Source organism: Panthera tigris, chromosome D4 (assembly GCF_018350195.1).
Source record: "Panthera tigris isolate Pti1 chromosome D4, P.tigris_Pti1_mat1.1, whole genome shotgun sequence".
Lineage (NCBI taxonomy): Eukaryota > Metazoa > Chordata > Mammalia > Carnivora > Felidae > Panthera > Panthera tigris.
Window position 1 is genome coordinate 42,464,509 of NC_056672.1, and position 13,685 is coordinate 42,478,193.

The following is a 13,685-nucleotide window of genomic DNA, read 5'->3' on the forward strand; positions in this document are numbered from 1 at the left end:
AGACTTAGAGATTCTGTAGTATTATGGGTCACAAACTTCATTGCACATGAGTCGGTTTGGCTGTACCATGGATTTCCAAAGGCCACCAAAGACTAGGACCATGCAGCTAAAAGCCAAGAAGCTCTAAAATGCAGATTCCTGGGTCTCACTCTCAGATCCTCACTCAATAGGAAAGGTGGGTCCTAGGAATCTGCATTGAGACCCCCCAGTCTCCCCCCGCCCCCCGCCCCCCGCCTCCATCCCCAGACCCACAGAGGATTCAGATACAGTTGGACCGAACTATGGGTTCGATCTGGGAAACATTGATCTGATCTTTATTCTTTACAGATGAGAGAAGGTTCTAGGAAGTCAAGCGACATGTCCCAGTTTGTTAACAGGAGAAGTGGGAGTGGACCACACGTCTCATAACTCTGTCCGATGATTTTTCCCACCAGAGCATACACTGTTATTTTAGCGTCTAGTTACATCATGAACTAAAGATATGAACCACCAGCTTAAAGTGTCTTTATTTGTAGTAACCTCAGTTTTTTATAAATGGTTTTCAGATGTTTGGGAATAGCTTCAGGTCTCAGTCGCTCTGCCTACAGCTGAGGAGTGATGGGGAGTGGGGGTGGAGGGAAACCCTTCGTCCTTACCTTTCAAATAACCTGCTGGAAAACAGGCTCCTGTGTATTTTCTCCTCGAGTCATCATGCCCCTGGAAGATTAACAGATACTTATTTAGAAAATCGTCCACAGCATCCAGGAACTTGACACTTGATGAAAGGAAGAGTACGTGCTGTTGAACACCTTCTCTACCCAAGTGTGATGTAGCAACTGTTGCTACGTTCGTGGAGGAAAGGAAGGAAATGTTTCATGTGCCTATTATTTAGGATGTTCTCCCCATCTCTATCGCAAACCAGCCAAACAAAATACACACACGCTCTCCACTGAGTCATGCATAGTCTATGATGTAGTATTATGTGTGGAAAAGAAGTTTTCTTCACTGCTAATAGTCATTGTGACACGTCTTGTATATTTTATGAAGAGTGCTAATTGTGTATTTTCTTTCAGAAATCGGCGGAGAAATAAAGTTTTTTTTTTTTATTAAAAATATTTGTTGATATAATCTGAAATTCAAATTCTCCTATTCTGTTGTTCCTTATAACAACTCTTTATTAGTCCGGATGGGCTAGATTGTGCTGTGGTAACAACCAACCACCACGTCATAGTGACTTAACGCAAGAAAGGTGTATGTCCCCATCGGGCCACGTGTTCAGTGTGGATCATGAGGAGAGCTTGGCTCACTGTGCACACTCAGGAATCCACACTGACGGTGGCTCCACCCCAACCTGCATGCTTCCCTGGCGGACAAGAAAGGAGAATGGTTCTGTGCTTTCCTCTGGCAATGAAACGCTTCTGCCCAGAGTTGACAGATCTTACCTCTGCTCAGGTTTTTGTGGCCACATGAAATTCAAGACGGTTGAAAAGGTAATGTTGTCATGAACCCAGACTTTGGGACTTCCTAGATGCCTAGATGTTTGTTTTCTGACTGTGTGTGTGTATGTGAACAGAGGTTCTCTGCAATTACTGTAAAAACACTTAAAACCGTGTTATTCGTTAAAATTAAAAAAAGTTAGAGGTGTAAAATGCATGTAACAAATTTGTCATCTTAACCATTTTTAAGTGTATGGTTCAGTAGTGTTAAATGCATTCACGTTGTTCTGCAGCCAGTCTCCAGAACTCTTCCTCTTGCAAAACAAACTCTACACCCGTTTTATAACAGCTCTATTCTCCCTGCCCCCCGACTGCAACCATTCTACCTTCTGTCTCTGAATTCGAATGTATACAAACGGGATCATAACAGTATTTCTGTTTTTGTGATTGGCTTATGCATTTTAGCATGATGTCCTCAAGGCTCATATATGTTGTGGCATGTGTCAGAATATCTTTTTTAAGAGTGAATAATGTGGCATTTTATGAATGTAGCACATTCTGTTTATCCATTCATCTATCAGTGGACACCTGGGTGGCTTCCACATTTGGCCATTATAAGTAGTGCCACTATGAACATTGGTGTTCCATTTCATTTTATGTGTACTTATTTTTCTGTGTAAAAGAGAAGCAACATCTTCAGACCTCTAGTTTGCTTTTCAGACCCAGGAAACCGTTATTTAAATTTAAACTAATAATCTCACTTTGAGAATCTTCTGCCAGGGGTTACAACAAAAGCTGAGCAGAACTTCGACTACCCCCTATATGTTTGACTAAATCAAGAAAGCTAATGGATTCATTTGTTTTTAGTCCTGTATGTAACCTGCAAATCTTGACGGTTTTCAAGATAGGTGACAGCATGTGGTAGGACATTATTTTTCTGCTAAAAATCTAGGAGCATGGCAAAAAATTACATTACCTTCCTTTTTGTATGTCTGACTCAAATACTATATGGAGGGTGGTCTGATATGAATCAATATGTAAAATGTGGCCACACAAGCTAATTGCATGTATAGCATAGATGCATGGAGGGGCAGGGTAGACTTTTGGGTACAGTGCTGCAAGAAAAAGCAGAACAGGATATAAGCTTTGCTACGTGCTAATTGCATGATTCTGAACACACTAGTTACAGAACCTTTCTGAGTTTCATGTTCTTTTTAATCTCTACAAGGAAGAGTTTAAATTACATGATCTTAGTGGGTTAATATCAGTTAACCATAACTTCTAAAATGAATGGGATTTTCTAAACTTTCCTAGTATGAACTTTTTAGTACAAAAATATTAACTCTGATGGAATTTTTAGCAGTGAACATCAGGTCATGGCACTCCCTTGCTTAACACCTAAACTGGATTACTGTTGGGTTTAGGCAGTGTTTCTGAGACTGTTTATCATTATTGCCTCCCTTTTTAGACATTTTAAGATACTTCCTCTTAATCCGCCCCTACTCCCATGAAATTTTAATGCCATAAATAAACATATCAGTTTACATGTGCTGTGGCCCTTTGAAGGGACTCCTTGCGTTATCCTTAAACCATTGATATCAGGAGGGAACCTCTTCTCTCCCATTCCCATAACCCAACTTTTCACCCACTTTTGGGGGCATTATCACCCCCATGTAGGCTTTAGACTAAGATTGAAAATCTTTACTATTCTTCAACGCCTAGCATGATTCGTCCTGTGCATAGACATAGCATTTTATAGCGTTTCTCCCCTCCCCCTCCCCCCTCCCCTCCCCCTCCCCTCTCCCTCCCCTCTCCCTCCCATCTCTTTGCTTCCTACTCTCCAGACAGGCCAATGGCCTCCTTTCAGTTCCACAAGGGCATCAAGCTTGTTGCTACTTTGGGGTCTTTGCACAATTCTCTTTGCTGGAGGGCTCGCTCTTTATTTTTAATTTTTTAAGTGTATTTATTTTGAGAGAGAGAACAAGCACGTGCAAGTGGGGGAGGGCCAGATACAGAGGGAGAGGGTGAGAATCCCAAGCAGGCTCTGCCTCACCAGTGCAGAGACTGATGTGGGCTCCAACTCGCCAACTATGAGATCATGACCTGATCTGAAGTCAGAGGCTTAACTGACTGAGCTAGCCAGGTGCCCCTCTTTATTTTTAATTAATCAGTTGACACTCATCCATCTGTTCTCCAGCTTAAATATCTCTTCCCCAGAAGAACCTGGCCCTCTGCTCCCCTTGCCCATTAGGTCTCTTCTGTGACTCTCCCAGTGCTCTGTTTGCTTCAAGCACTTGCAGTTTTGTAATGAGGCACTTGTATATTTCTTCTATGTCTGCCATCTTGGTTCACTGTAGGCTTGAGGCCAGAGACTGACCGATTTCCCTCTGTATATGTCACATCTAACTCAGTGCCTGGAATTGTTAGAAATGGTCAGTGAAGTGTTTTTGAAGAAAATACACAGCAAGGAAAAACCTCTGAACTTGGAGTTGCTTTTTACATGAATGTATACCCTCCTGTTAAATGTTCTTGCCAAAATGAAAAACAAAATGAATGTATATCTTGTTTGCCACAGCAGTGCCTACATATATGTATTAGTTAAGGAAGCATTAGCTGCTGTAACAGTAAAATCCTGAAATCTCAGTGGACAAATAGGGTTTTTGTTGTTGTTCACATAAAGTCCAACTGGCAGGGCTGAAAGGGGTCTGGGGGTGTCTTGAGCATTCAGGGACCGGTGTGATGCAGGCTGCGGTGTCTTTAACACGCGGCTTCTGAGGTCACCCTGGCGCCTGTGTCTAGGTGACAGAGGGGGAAGAGAATGTTGAGAGCTGCATGGGAAGTTTTCTTGGGGTAATCTTGGGAGTGGAATGTATCACTTCTGCCCACGTCCATTTTTTGCGTTCCTCATGAGATTCAAATCTCCACTAGGGTCCCAATCCCTATTATCCCACCAAAGAATCCAGTCAGTCACATGGCTCCCCCCTCCCGCCCCCCCCCCCCCCCCCCCCCCAGCCAGGGAGTTTAAGGAGACAGCTGTGAAATCAGGAGGTAACACAAGCTGGCCTTTGCCACAGTGCGCTTGGAAAGTCACACATCTATGTGCAAGTGTGTAGTTGATGTCTAGATGTATGTGGATTTACAAATCACTGTCAGTAACTTAGGGGCCTTTGGGTCCAGGACCCAGAGAATGGGAACCACTAAAAATAGGAGTATGTAAGTTTTATTTTAGGAGAGATTTTTGCTCCAGCATTTTCAAAATTATAAGGTGAGATATGATGGACCAGGGGTGGGGAAGGGGAAAGAGCTTGGGTTTAGAAATGCACTGTATACATTCAACTGAACAAAATCGGTTGCCTTATAACAACTACCCTTCCCAGGCTCTCTTGCACAGCTGTGTTCCTGATGGTGTAGATTAGCATCTTGTCAGCTGAACGTAAGCCCAGGTGGGGTTCTAGCTGGCTGCTGGCAGCATTGTCCTAAATAAAATGGAGACTTTTTACTAGTGGACTGTTTTCAGTTCCTCAATCACCTGATAAGTCCTATTCTTTTGATGAACTACAAATAAAAACGAGTTCTCCATTCCAGGGCGCTGTTCATCAAGTAGTGTCTGTTTGTTTAAAGAAAAAAAAGGCATATTGCATGTCTGGTTCATCATACTATAAGGCAATTGTAATTGATCTAGGAAATCATGATACTGTACTTTTATCTGGGCCAAAGCTTACCTGGCCATTCTACAGGGTCTCCGTTCTTCCTCATGCCATGCAGTGGGGGGTGGAAATATGAGCCTGGGCTTTTCTTTTGTAAGCCTCTCTGAATTCCTGTTCTTGGCAGATAGAAGGAAAAGAAAAGGAAAAAAAGAAAAGAGAAAGAATTCAGAGCTTGGTTGGTTAGGTGGGCTGCTTTATTACTTCCATTTGGCTATATTGTGGAGTTTGAGACTTGCTCTTTTCTTTCCCTTCCGTTCTCCATCTAACTCCATAATCTAGCTCCTCCTTTAGAGAAGCTGGGAGGAAAAGCTGCATTTGGAGACCAACTAAAACCTCCAAAGAGAAGAATGTTTATGTTTTAAATTCTAAAATTTCAAACAAGTTATTTGGCAAGCTAGATGTTTTTCAGCAAGTGTAAACATTTTCCACCTCTTGCTTCTTCCAGTTCTTTGGTCTTTCCGTTTGCATCTGGTGCAGGTTCAGATCAGCGTTTTCCTGCTTTCTATGCTTCTGATACAGCTGGAAAGTGTTTGATCGACATGATCGGAAAACTGGGGCTGTTGTGAACATTACCCCCGAAGCAGACTGGTGAGGTCCCACTGGCATCTTTCTTGGTGCATTTGTGGGATTAGTAAAGAAGTTTATGCTGAAGTTCCAGCCAGAACAAGAGCTGGAGAAGGACCTTCCGAATCCAAGGTTTCACAGCTTGGTAAAACTTCACAGTGGTGCTGACATGTAACAAGCTGGTAGATACTCATCTTCTCCTGGGTATTACCCCAGATGGTCTTACTTAGATCAAGACAGCCATGTAGAAGCTGGGCGGACATGGCTCTGTGGGACTTCTACAAGAGCAAGAGGATTTGAGTTACATTTCATTTGAATGAAAACTTGTGAAGTGCTTGCAGTGTGCCTGTGTTTGGGAACATGCCTTTCCCTGCTGGCTTTTGTTCTAGGTCATCCCGTGAGTGGATGACTGTTCAGAGGAATTGCTTATTGAGTGGGAACTCGGGGGCCTGTCAGCCAACCATGAGCTCAAGCAGTTCTTCCCTGCAGCTGGAGCTGATTATGTCTTTAGCTGCCACTGTTAATGAGGCAAAAAGCATCTGCCGAGAGCTGGGCTGGCACTCCCAGGGCGGTCTGCCACTTTTCCATCAGTTGCGGCAAAGAGGGTCCAGGGTGTGGAACAGATAAACCTGAGTGTCGGGCCTGTGGTTCTTTGAAGCTGTTTTTGAGGGGGAAATAGAAAATGACTCAATTTGACATTCGGTGACTTGCCAGTTACACTGTCTATGTCTTAAGTTTTTTGTGTGCTGGTCGCTTTTGTTTGGGTGAGAAGGTCTTAGGGGTCCACTTGGTTGAAGGTATGGAAGAGTTCTAGCTGTGAATTTTATTTTATTTTTTATTTTTATTAAAAAAATTTTTTTTTAACGTTTATTTTTGAGACACAGAGAGACAGAGCATGAACGGGGGAGGGTCAGAGAGAGGGAGACACAGAATCTGAAACAAGCTCCAGGCTCTGAGCTGTCAGCACAGAGCCCGACGCGGGGCTCGAACTACGAGCCTTCGAGCTGTGAGATCATGACCTGAGCCGAAGTCAGCCGCTTAACCGACTGAGCCACCCAGGCGCTCCTAGCTGTGAATTTTAAAGGCACCTCCTGTACAGGGCCATTAGTTTCTTGGGTGATTTCTGAAGCTGAGACTTTGGAACAGATGACAGGAAGCCCTGCCACTAAATATATTTCATTCATTTTGTAGGTCTGTTCTGTGTTGGGTGGGTTCTCTTTTGTGAAGGCTATCCCAGAAAATGTTTGCATTTTGAATCCAGTGATCTAACTAATCAGGTTATTATAATAGACGGTTTTCCATGTTTTTTGTTTTGTTTTGTTTTTAAACAAAGCACAAGCTTTTTGAAATTTATTCAGGAATCTGTAATCTGGATAATTTTCGTATTGTGACCTGATATATGATCTTCTTCCCACCCTTCAAGACACATTTCAAGAGTGGTTTGACTTCTTATTTTCTGGATTTGATTAACTTTTTTCAGATCAAACTAGAGTTTTATTTGTTTGTTTTCATTTCCTTAAAGTTTACTTATTTATTTTGAAAGAGAGAGAACGAGCATGAATGGGGCAAGGTCAGAGAGAGAGGGAGAGAATCCCAAGTAGGCTCCACAGAGCCCGACGCAGGGCTGGATCCCAGGAACCGTGAGATCATGACCTGAGCTGAAATCAGGAGCCGGATGCTTAACCAACTAAGCCATCCAGGTGCCCCTCAATCTAGACTGTTAAAACTTTCAAGAAAAGGGGCACCCGGGTGGCTCAGTTGGTTAAGCGTCCGACTTCGGCTCAGGTCACAATCTTGCAGTCCGTGAGTTCGAGCCCCGCATCGGGCTCTGGGCTGATGGCTCAGGGCCTGGAGCCTGCTTCCGATTCTGTGTCTCCCTCTCTCTCTGCCCCTCCCCCGTTAATGCTCTGTCTCTCTCTGTCTCAAAAATAAATAAAAATGGTAAAAAAAAAAAAAAAAATAAAACCTTCAAGAAAAGAACTAAATTCAATCCATCTTGGATCTTCTCAAAGTGCCCAAATCTAGCATCAAGCATAGCACACACTCCTTAGATAAAGTTGTAGGTGTTTTTTGGCTGCTCTAATAAATTACTGCAAACTAAATTGCTTAAAAAAAAAAAACAAACAGAGACATTTATTCTCTCACAGTTCTGGAGGCAGGAACTCCAAAATCAAGGTGTCAGCAGGACATGTTCCCCCCAGAGGCATGGGGGGAGAGGCTCTTTCTTCCCTCTTCCAGGTTCTTCTGGTTACTGGCATTCTTTGGTATTCCTTGGCTTGTGACTTCATCACTCGAGTATCTGCCTCTGTCTTTATATCATCTGCTTTGCGTGTGTCAGACTTCTCTCTTCCTCTCTTTTGTGATGGCATACCTTTCTCATCTCAAAATCTTTAACTTAACTACATATCTGCAAAGACCCTTTTCCCAATCACTGGGCATGGCATAGCTTTGGGAGCCATTATCAGTCCACCACACCCATATATGGTTTCTGCATAATCTCCTGCCCAGTTAGTTATTCAATCTCCATCTAAAGCACTTAACCTCAAGGATATTTGCTTCTGTTTCATTTTTTATGAGCTGTTTGCTTCAAGTCATTTCTATTTTAATATCATCTTGTTCTGTATTCTTTTGTCTTTAAGATAGTATTTGCAGTGAAAATTGCTTTCCCTGCAGTAGGAATGGCTTTAGTCTTGATTGTGTCATTAATAGTGAGTCTTACAAGCTGTTTGGGACTGAGGACAAGGCATTGTAGCTATCACCATTGAAACTAATGAAAATCTGGGTGTGGTGTCCACAGCAGAGTTATTGTGCATTTGTTGGTTAGATGATATCAAAGTCTTGTTGTTAACAATGAATTTAAATTTAATTTCCCAATAATCTCAGTGTCAAGCATTTTACTTTCTAAGCTTTACTCCCATCTTTTGAATTTGCTCCCTGTGGAATGAATGCCCAACCCCATAATTCTTCAACTATCCTGGGGCCTGCAAGCCCTTACTCCTACCACCTTTTCACTGTACCTCACTTACCTTACTTTGCTCCTGGCCTTGGCCAATCATCATAACCACTCCCTCAGTCATCATAACCACTCCCTCAATTTTGTTCTCCTCTCTTCGATGCACTCGAAGAGATCTCCACCCAAGTTCGTTATACCTATGAAGCTGGGTGTGTTTGCTTCAAGTGACCAGCAATTACAGTACAGTCCCCTTGTCTGTCATTCCCTTAAGTGAACTTTTTTTTTTTTCCTGTTCAAACCTCTCACAATTTCTTCCTTGTCCTCATTCATTGCTTCTTTAATTGGGAAAACAGAAGCCACCAGAAGAAAACTTCCACATTTCCCCACCTACCTGCATCTAGTTCATATACTCTGCCTTCTTTCCAGTTATAATGGGTAAACCATCCATTCTCCTAACAATGGCCAGTCTTTCCACTTGGTGTCCCAGATCTCATACCCGTTTCTCCAAGGATATTGCTCTAATTCTCCTCTTTTCTACATTCTATTTCTTTTGTTCCTTTTTTAAAAAAATTTATGTACAAGACTTTTCCCCCCAACCCACAAACATCTCATTATTTCTGCCATATTTAAAGCTTTCTCTTGATACTACTTGCACTTTACTTTACCACTCCTTTTCTTCACTTTCTTGTACATTAAAACTTTGAAAGAGTTGTCTGTATTTGCTTTAATTATCTCTTGAATGCATTGTGGTTAAGGTATCACACCATTACTTCTCTGAAACTGTTTTTTTTTATAAAGGCATCAATAGCCTTCATTCCAAATCCAATGGACAGTTCTCAGTCCTCATTTTACTTGACTTCCTACCTTAACACAAATGACCACTCCCTCTTCCTGTGAATCCTTTTATGAATTGGCCTCCAGAACAACACATTCTCCTTTTCTCCTTCCTGTGGGTTTCCTTTCTTTTTGTCTCCTTGCTTCTTAAGGATCAGTTCTTGGACTCGTTTTTCCACATTCACTTCTTGGTAATCTTACTCAGTATCATGGCTTTAATTACCAATTACAGTCTGATATCCAGATTTATATCTGTAGCCTAGAACTTTCCTAAACTTCGTCCTTCTATATTCACTACGTACTTAGCATTCCTACATGGATATTTAATAGACCTCTCAAATGTAACATGTAAAACTGAACTCTGATCCCACCCCCATCCCTGCCATAAAAACTCCAACCCATAAAAAAGCAAAACATGCTGCTTCTCCCATAGACATCCCCATCTTATTGGAAGCCAACTCAATTCTGTAATTTTCTAGGTTAAAAACATTGGGGTTGTTCTTGACTCTTCTGTTTCTGTCACACTGCACACTCACTGGTGATGCTCTGAGCTGCTGCTTCTATAAATGTGGAAGAAAGTCACTTCTTAAATCTCTGGCATCACCATCTTGATTCATATGATCCTCTGTTTGCCTGGATTATTGGGAAAGTGCTGTCCAAAAGGTCTCTGCTTCTGTTACCTACCTTAGTCTCTTCTCAGTGCAGCACCCAGTGATCCTATTGACTTAGATACTTCTTAATATCTTCTAATGCCCTCCTATCAACCTGAGTGCAAATGCTAAAGCTTTAAATGGGTTGTAATGCCCTATAAATCTGGCCACCTCTCTGATCCTCTCATACTCTTTCCCCCTTACTTACTGTGCTCCAGCCACATTGGTTTTCATCTGTTTCTCGACATGCCAGGCATGCTGTACCTCAGGGCTTTGTATTTCGTATTTACCTGTTGATAAAAACAAAATAAAAATCATGCCTTTATGCTTACTTTTACCTCTCTGATTTGGGGACAGATATGAGGTGTATGTGGTTTTTTAAAGCATAATGTCCTTGCTATTTGCTAAATAAAACATTATTTCCATGTCAAATGAATTTACATATGAGACCCTAGTGCTTTAAGTCATTTTTACAGACTTATCTCTCCTCTTTGCAACAAAATAGTTGAAACTGTCATTGTCTTCAGCATTTTTTTTTGAAAATCACTATGGCTCATTTCTTAATTAAGGTTCTTTTATTTTTAACCCTTGGGTTATACTCAATACTCATTGGCACTGTAGACATAGCAGAAGGAAACAGAAGGCCCCCATAACATATAGAAATTCACAGATGCCATGTTAATGTCCAAGTCTTCTCGCATCCAGAGCATGTGAGGGAGAGAGCACAGGCTGGGTACTGGATCAATTACCTAACTGGCAATATGACCTCAGACAAACCCCATAACCTCTGTGCACCTTTGCTTCCCATCTGTAAAGAGAAAGGAGTTGAACCAAAGGGGTTGATCTCCGAGGACTTTTTCGGCCCTAACAATCTGTGAATGTGGGCAGAAGTACCACTCAGATCATAAATACCTGCTATGTTATATTGAGGTTTCTCCCCTCTGATACCTGCTCTTTGCCAGCTTTCATGTTAAAATTTTCCACCAAACAGGAACACCAGAGGCAGAGGACTTCCAGGCAGGTACCACCCCTGCTGACTGCCAAATATCCCCTCAACCTAACCACTGCCTGCACGGATGGGCTTTTGCTAGAAATTGGCCAGCTTTAGTCCCCTTCCACAAATAAACTTTAAAGTACTCTCTTGAAGAGTGAGAAGCTGCCAGTGGTACTGGCAGTGAGTTTTATAATTATTTTTTGATTTTTTCCATGTGACTTTTGGTCTCAGGGCAGTGTGTTTGGTTGGGCTAAATTGATAGTTTTCCCATGGTCGTGGTTTACACCTGCTGGCCATGCAGGAAACTATGGTGGGAGAGTTCCTTGGTCCTCTGGCCCTCTGCTAGCCTGGGTACATGCTGAACCCATCTCTGCAGCTGGAACCACTGCCAGCCTGGCGTTGTTTGTATGTCCCACACGGCTGCTGCTGAGGAGAGGCTTGGACTGCTTAGCTTAGACAAGCTGAATCAAGTCTTGGAAAATATTTCTCCTAAAATGCTGTTGTAGACAGTGATGAGGAGTAACCAAAAAAGCACACAGCTGTGGGCTAGGCTCTGGGTTGGCCTCGTTTTTTTTTTTTTTTTTTTTTTAATTTTTTTTTTTTTTTACGTTTATTTATTCTTGAGACAGAGAGAGACAGAGCATGAACGGGGGAGGGTCAGAGAGAGAGGGAGACACAGAATCTGAAACAGGCTCCAGGCTCTGAGCAGTCAGCACAGAGCCCGACGCGGGGCTCGAACTCACATACCATGAGATCGTGACCTGAGCCGAAGTCGGACGCTTAACCGACTGAGCCACCCAGGCGCCCCTGGCCTCGTCTTTAATACTCACAATAGCTCTTGCAGAAGTGGCTTTATATCCATGTTAGGAATGATGAAAGTGACCTAGATGTTCATTAGCAACCGGTAAAAGGTTGAGTTAAATTGGAATTCAGACCTTTCTGACTTCATAGTGCATGTTCTCTGTACGACTGTACCCTGCCTCTTAAATGTAGTCAGTGTTAGACTTACATCCCTTATAGTTAGTTAGATTTTGATGGGAGTCTAGATCTTTTATTCTGTATCATTGTTTCAGGGGGAAAAAAAAGGAGTTCTTATTTTTAAACAAACTTATAAACTTTGGTAATATTAACACTTTGTGGGGCGGGGGGGATCGTTTTACTTGTTGATTTAATAAGTTCCATTGTTTGATCATTACTCAAGCACCTCTTCTAATAAAAGATGAAAAGAATTCAGGTAGTTTAGACTCGGCCCGCTAAATATTGTTGGCTGTATTATGTTTTCTCATCTCTCTCCTGCTTAAGATAAAAAGAAAAAACAAAAAACATCACTCCTACCAACAAAATCATACAACTAGAAATTAGGAGAAGGGGGAGACTCTAATGCTTTCCTTTAAAACGCATGTATCTTGAGGTTCGAATCAAAGTGATTGTGTTTTACAATTCTTATCTGTTTAATTGTGACACAGTACACCTGCTTGCTTTTAAGAAGAGAAGTTACAGAAGTTTAAGGAGGGAGGAAAGTGACGTGGACACCCGATAACTCTTCTCCAGTGATATCCTGATGAGTTAAGCATAAATGAATCAGAAACAGATGGATTTTTTCCCCCTTAAAATACACATGGGTTTAAAAACCAAGGGAAAATACGCTTGGAAAAAAAATGTTCTTTGTTAAAGCCCAAATGTCTGAAATATAATTTAAGATTTTCATAGGGTCCAGCAAGTAGTTGTGTGCACTCATCTCTAATTTGGATGGGGTGTGTGCAGGAGTCGAGCATTTAAACTATTCTGTGGAGCTGCTGTCGGGGAGGCGTAACAGTCCTGTAAAATGACATAAGGCACAAGGGCCTTATGTGCAAACTCGTTTCACATGGCTTCTTGGGTATTGAGTAACATGAATTTCACGTAATTTGATTCTTGAAAATTTTATAAGGTTTACCTCAATCTTTGTGTGTGAAAGTGGAAACAGTTTCAAAGGGCTATCCCCAGGTGCTGTGCTAGGCACCTCGACTCTCCATCCTTGGGCCAAGGGTAGAATGTCATCTGCATGACCTTGTGCTTACTGGTTCTCCTTCACTGTCCTTTGGTCATTGTTTTAGATTTGATTGAAGCCAGTATTCCCCATAATTTGTTCTAGCTGCACGCGTTCATATGGATGTGGGATGAACTTTGGGTTTACTGTAAGTTGGCAAACTTTGGAAAGGTGTCGGTTGGATATCAGGAAATCCCCCTGACCAGCAAGAACTGAGTTCCAGAAGAGATCACTCAATTATCTTCCTTTGATCAGGTCTGTCTTCATTGTTGACTGACATATTTTGTTGCGGGATCTTTGAGGAACACTTTTCCAAATTATGAAGCTATTTATTCCAAAGAGATGCACTGCCTTCTCCTGATATTTCTGACTGGGTATATTGCCACCATCTTAAGCTAGACATGGAGAAGACCCTTTTTTTCCCCTGACAAATCATTAAATAGCTCCTCTGCCTAATGCCTCTGTTTCTGTTAGGAGGGAAAATATCCCTTCTTACACTTAGGCTTGCTCCACACTGAACTCCTATCACATCTTTCCTT

General features: G+C 42.0%; 1 long non-coding RNA gene across 2 annotated transcripts; it reads right to left on the minus strand.

Annotated features, from left to right (window-relative positions):
• Positions 1 to 626: 626 nt before the first annotated feature.
• LOC102964609 lies at positions 627 to 12,022 on the minus strand. 2 transcript variants are annotated; one of them, XR_001512023.2, is made up of 4 exons: positions 11,948 to 12,022; positions 10,332 to 10,413; positions 5,138 to 5,238; positions 627 to 696 (listed from the first exon to the last, which is right to left on the minus strand). It is a non-coding gene; the product is annotated as an uncharacterized LOC102964609 (long non-coding RNA). The 2 variants fall into 2 exon arrangements; XR_006210698.1 differs by lacking the exon at positions 627 to 696 and adding an exon at positions 4,717 to 5,022.
• Positions 12,023 to 13,685: the final 1,663 nt, after the last annotated feature.